The sequence below is a fragment of the Blastomyces gilchristii genome (assembly GCF_000003855.2).
Source record: "Blastomyces gilchristii SLH14081 genomic scaffold supercont1.26, whole genome shotgun sequence".
NCBI lineage: Eukaryota > Fungi > Ascomycota > Eurotiomycetes > Onygenales > Ajellomycetaceae > Blastomyces > Blastomyces gilchristii.
Genome location: NW_003101656.1, coordinates 359,523 through 365,671, shown reverse-complemented (window position 1 = coordinate 365,671; position 6,149 = coordinate 359,523).

The window sequence follows — 6,149 nt, the reverse complement described above, 5'->3', positions numbered from 1 at the left end:
CTCTACTTCTTCTACTACTCTCTTTCACTCTGTATCATCTCTATCATCATTATCAGATTAATCAGAGCTGTACAGACTGCAGAGTCAGCTATTCAAAAGAATCTCATTCATGAATTCAAAGAGATACACATGACATTACATGACATTTTATTACAGAGTATTTAGCAGTATATACTATAAACACAGAGATTAAAATGTAGTAGAGATAGTAAGAGAGAAGTAGAAATAGTGAAAGTAATAGAAGAGACTACAGAGCAGTAGAGATAATAATAATAGAGAGATTAAATATAATAGAGATAATAAAGAGAGAGTAGAAGTGAAAGAAATAATAAAGATAATAACAGAGTAAGTAACAAGATAAGAGTAGAGATATGAAATAAAAGTGATAGAGAGACTGTGAAGTAATAGAAACAGTAGTAATAATAGAGAATAGAAATGATAAAGAAAATAGAGATAATAAAAGAAAGATAGAAGTGAAAGAAATAATAGAGATAATAAGAGTAAGTGATAAGATAAAGTAGAAGTATGAGGTAAAAGTAATAGAGAGTGCTACAGAGTGTTAGAAATAGTGATAATAATAGAGAGTAGTAGAGTAGAAGTAATTAACAGATATTACTACATATTTATAAATTTTTAATAAGATGTATATAATGTTATATTACAGTGTTTTTTACACAGAAAAGTTGATTTTTCTTTAATATATAGAGAGATATAGTCACAGACTTATATTGTTTCAATAATAATAGAGAGTAGAGATAATAGAGATAATAGAGATAGTAAAAGAAAGATAGAAGTAAAAAACAAAATAGAAGTAGTAAGAGTAAGTAATAAAATGAAGATAGAAATAAAGTGAAAGTAATAGAAGATACTATAAGATATTAGAGATGATAATAATAATAGAAAGTAATAAAGTAAAAGTAATTCACAGATATTATTATATATTCATGAATTTTTAATAAGATGTATATAATATCACATTACAGTGTTTTTTACACAGAAAAGATAGTTTTTCTTTAATATATAAAAAGATATAGAGAGATATAATCACAGACTTATATAGTTTTAGTAATAGTAAAGAGTAGAGATAATAGAGATGATAGAGATGATAAAAGAGAGATAGAAGTAAAAGAAATAATAGAGATAATAAGAGTAAGTAATAAAATACAAGTAGAAGTATAAAGTGAAAGTAATAGAGAGTACTACAGAGTGTTAGAGATGATAATAATAGTAAAAAGAGATAGAATAGAAGTAATTAACAGATATGACTATATATTACTATATATTTATAATTTTTTAATAAGATGTATATAATGTTACATTACAGTATTTTTTACACGGAAAAGTTGATTTTTCTTTAATATATAGAGATATATAGTCATAAACTTATATAGTTTTTACAGTTAAATAATTAACTGTAAATATTTGTAAATTTTCTGCTTTTATTTGTATCAATATAGCTATAGACCAATACAGTTCTTATAGTTAAAAATTATTATTATTATTCTTTAATTATAAACAAGTATTAAATGCTTACTTATACTTACTTTACTACTTACACAGCTCTTTCTATTACTTTTACTCTCTACTTCTATCTCTCTTATTATCTCTTTCATCTCTTTCACTCTCTACTTACTTTATTATTATCACTGTCTCTACTATCTCTACTGTCTTGAAGTCTCTTTCTATTACTTTTACTTTACTCTCTTAATTATCTCTTTCATCTCTTTCACTTTACTTCTTCTATTATCTTTTTCTCTTTATCTTCTGTATTATCTTCATTATCTCTTTCACTCTACTTTCTCTCTTATCTCTTTCACTTCTTTCATCTCTTTTACTCTACTCTTTTTATTATCTCTTTTACCCTACTCTTTTTATTATCTCTTTTACTCTACTTTCTTTATTATCTATATTACTTCTTTTACTTTACTCTTTCTATAAACTTCTTTTATTTCTTTTATTTCTTTCACTCTACTCTTTTTATTTTCTCTATTATTTCTTTTACTTTACTCTCTCTATTATTTCTTTTACTCTATTATCTTTTTTAATCTATTACTTCTTTCACTTTACTCTCTCTATTATCTCTTTCATCTCTTTTTCTCTTTTCATCTTCACTGTAAGAGGCCTACGCCGAATAGATCGGTATAATATTGATAGGTCTTATATAACAAAGACAAAAACATTAGAGAAGGAAAGAAAGAGAAAGTGTGAGAATTGACAATTGAAGTGAATATTTATATGATATGTGATGATGTATGTAATGAGGCTTTGAGGCGGAAGAATCTATACACGTTTGTGACAGCTGAGAATCAGTGATTGAGAATGACTGAGAATCAGAGTGTATGTGTTTATAACAGCTGAGAATCAGTGATTGAGAATGACTGAGAATCAGAGTGTATGTATTTGAGAATGAAGTGATTGAAATCTGTGAAGTATAATGAAATAGTCTATATAAGTGATCAGGTGCAGCTCATCACATTAGTCTCTCTCTTTTAGAAGCAGTTCTCATCAGTCAAGAGCTGCTGTTTCAGATAACACAGAAATTGAAGTTCAGGTCAGTTGATCATAGCTGACTCATTTCATGAGATATTGTCAGTCACAGTTATGTGATCTCTTATAAAGAATATCTTTAATCTCTCATTCAAGCTCATTATCTTCTTCTATGATCTCTGATAGCTGCTAGTTGAAAGTCAGTTGAGAAGAGAATGAGTCAGTGATAATACAGCAGAGCAAGCTTGTATAAAAGACATCATAGATCTCTGATGATGTGTCAAGATAATAGTTATAACTACTCAGAACTTCTATCACTTTATACCTGATATAGCAGTAATCTAGCATACAAGATGAATATGTGATTTATATATTCTTAAGATTTAATCATATCAGATCTTCTATCTTATATTATTCAGTGAGATCTTGATGAATATTAATTCAATCTTTTTAATTCTGTTTAATACTCATCATGAAGGCTTCTACTCAATCACAGATATCTCAGAGTTTCATTAATATATTATCAGTGATCTGAATTGAACTGCAGAGATTCAGTGTGAACTGTGTGATCTCTAGAAGATCTAACATCTTCATGTGATAACTGTGTGTAAGAAAGAACAGACTTATATCTGTTAAAATAGCATCTCAATCATTGATAGCAACTTCTGTGTGTAGAAGAAGATCATATCAGTCATCTTATAAGTAGTTACAGAACTTATGAAGATAATTCTTCATAATCTGAATTATTCATTCTAATGCATCATCAGTCTCAGAGTGATATATAGTTAACAGATGATATATAATCTTGAGAACTTGACAGATTCTTGTTCAGAGAGTGCTTACAAATTAATAACTCTGATCTGATACTATAGATCTTGACAACTCATGTATTTAATAGAATAAGCTCTGTAGAAAAGCTTTAATAACTTATTCAGTATTCATTTTATTACAAGATTTCAATATTACATCTTTACTTAATTGATTTATAATGATCAGAATGTTTCTACAATCTTTACTCTTAGAGAGATCAATAGTGAAGTCAATTATCACATCTCATCAGATTCTATCAGAGATATTGAGCAGTTTCAGCAGATCTTTTCTACAGTTCTTCTATAAGATAATAAAAGATTAATAGTTGCAGTTTCAGATGAAGTGTCTGATACTATTTAACATCTCAGACTAGTAAAACTCTCAGAAGACTATTTTATACAGTTATATATAATCTGAATAGTCAATTATATATAAATCATACATCTCTTGCATTATCTGAGTGTGTAAGAATTCAGAGTGAGAGACTCAGCATTGTTTACAGAATTATAGAGTGTTATTATCATCAATTGAACATTCTGAGATATCAGTTCTTATACATAGTTCTGAGAGAAATCAGGTTGCTTCTTGACATACTGCTTCAGTGAGTACTTAAACAAGTTCATCAGTTTGAGCTGTTGTATACCACAATTTATTCAGTGTAGATCTGAAGAATGTTCTGACTGATAAAGTATATATAGTATTATAAGTGATCTCATTGTGATCAACTAATATCTTCAGATTCAAGAGTTAATGTTCTCAATTCATTCAGTGTGTATCTGTTATATCAGACAGCATATCTTGTTCTTGTTGCAAGAGAGCATCTGCTCTCAAGTTCTGGCTGCTGAGGCGGTAGTGTATTGTAAAATAAAAGTGGCTCAGAAACTCTGATCATTGCATCTGTCATTCAGTGAGTTTACAGAACATTGTGAAGTATTTGAGATTCTTATGATCTGTAATTATCTCAAATTTAAAGATACTTTGAAGTTCAGAGTCTCATTCTTCTAGACAGTGTATGATCATGAGAAGTTTCTTGTCATAGATCTCATAATTGCATTTGATGAGACTCAGTTTCTTAGACATGAAGATACATGATTATAGAACATCTTCATTATTATATTACAATATCACTTCTTCTATTACATAGTCAGAGAAATCAGCTTTAATAACTGTCTCACAATCAGAATTGAATGTTATCAGCAGAGAGATATTAATAAATATCTTCTTTATCTGTATAAATGCAGCTTCAGTGTTCACTGATTATTAAAATACTGAGTCTTTCTTAGTAAGTTCTGTAAGTGATCTCAAGATATCTGAGAAGTTTTATATAAATTACTGATAGAAGTTAGTGAATTTAATAAAGCTTTATACATCTTTCACAGTATATGAAGCTTCTCATTTGAGAATAGCAGAGATCTTCTCAGAATTTATTTAAATTCTCTTACCAGCTTCTATGATGAAATCTAAGTATTTAGTACTCTTAACTTCAAAATCATACTTATTAATATCAATTGATAGTTCTGTCTCTTATAGTTATTATAACACTCTTCATACATACTCTTAATACTCTTTTCTGAATTCATCAGTGAAGAGACAAATGTCATCTAGATAAGCAGATATAAACTTATTAAGAAAATCTCAGAGTACTCAGTTAATATACTTCTGAAATGTACTGAGAGCATTAGACAGTTCAAAGAGTGTGACTATTAATTCAAAGAGATTATAACATGTTTAAAATACTGTATATCATTCATCTTCTTCAGCAATATGAATCTTATGAAACACAGTGATGACATCTAGCTTTATAAATCATTGAGCTTGCTTAATCTGTGCTAGGATTTCATTGATAAGAGATAAGAAATAATGATCTTTCTTTGTCAATCTGTTCAGATCTTAGTAGTTCACATAGAATTGAAGTTCTTTATCTGACTTCTTTGCAAAGAGAATAGAAGCTGGAGTGAAAGAGTTACTAATATGTATGAATCTCTTATTTAACAGATTATTGAGTCTCTTCTGAAGAAGAAGAAGTTCATCTTGAGATATATTATAAAGAGAGTCTCATGATAACTCAGAGTTCTTATCATTCTTCTTTTCTAACTTGATACTGTGATTCACTCCTGAGCCTTGTAAAGAAGGTATATTCATAATATTATCTTATTGAAAGATATCTAGATATTCATGATATTATTAAGAGAGTTTTGTGTGAGAATCTGTTATTATAGTACAGAATAACTTTTCTAGAGCTTTCTTGATATTGATCAGACTGATGAAATAGATTGATACATAGTTCTACTGTTAGTAACTTTGTCAGTGACTCTGTCAGCAGTTTTGATAACTTCTTTTTCAGAGCATTTCATAAGTGTTGACAGAGATCTGTGTAAGATTCATAGTCTTGTGAATATCATCTTCATAAATTCTATCATTATTAGGGAATATTAAACTCCTGTTTTAAGTGTTCAATAAGATATCTTATTCAAATAGTCAGGCAAGTTCTAATATCAGATTATAATCAAGATTATCAACTTCATATGCATAGATGTCTTCACACTGATATTCTCTGACATCTATGTTTAGTTTCATCATGTAATGAGTGCAAACATCTTTTGAATCATTGAATTCTGCAAGAAGTCAGAGTTGTAATAAGAGAATATACTGAAGGTTATAATATCTTATGACTGAAGATTTAATCATTGTATAATGACATAGACTGCTGTCTATCATGGCTTTTACATTATACATATTATTGATCACAGTAGATATAAGAATCATGTTCATTGTTATTTTCTTTTTAAATTATTGTCATCTGATCTCTTTAAGCTCCTGTTTACAAATTTGAACAGAAGTTAATCTTTTCT